A 393-nucleotide genomic window follows, 5' to 3' on the forward strand; every position below is an offset into this window, starting at 1 on the left:
GTAGGCGTCTTCTTCAGATGAAGAGATCCTCCAGCAGAGCTATCCAAAGACATCTTGATAATTCAGGGAGACCATCATAGAAAATACCTATGATGCTCCATTCAGAAAGCATGTCAGAGGGACACTTTCTGATTAATTGTTTGTATCTTTCCCAAGCTTCATAGAGGGATTCTCCTTCCTTCTGTCTGAAGGTTTGGACTTCCACTCTAAGCTTACTCAATTTTTGAGGTGGAAAGAACTTTGACAAGAAGGCATTGACTAGCTTTTCCCAGGCTTTCTTTAGGTTGAGAGTCCAACCATGTTCTAGCTCTATCTCTTACAGCAAAAGGGAATAGCATAAGTCTGTAAACCTCAGGGTCAACCCCATTAGTCTTGACAGTGTCACAGATTTGC

This window comes from Arachis duranensis, chromosome 6 (genome assembly GCF_000817695.3).
Source record: "Arachis duranensis cultivar V14167 chromosome 6, aradu.V14167.gnm2.J7QH, whole genome shotgun sequence".
Taxonomy (NCBI): Eukaryota; Viridiplantae; Streptophyta; class Magnoliopsida; order Fabales; family Fabaceae; genus Arachis; species Arachis duranensis.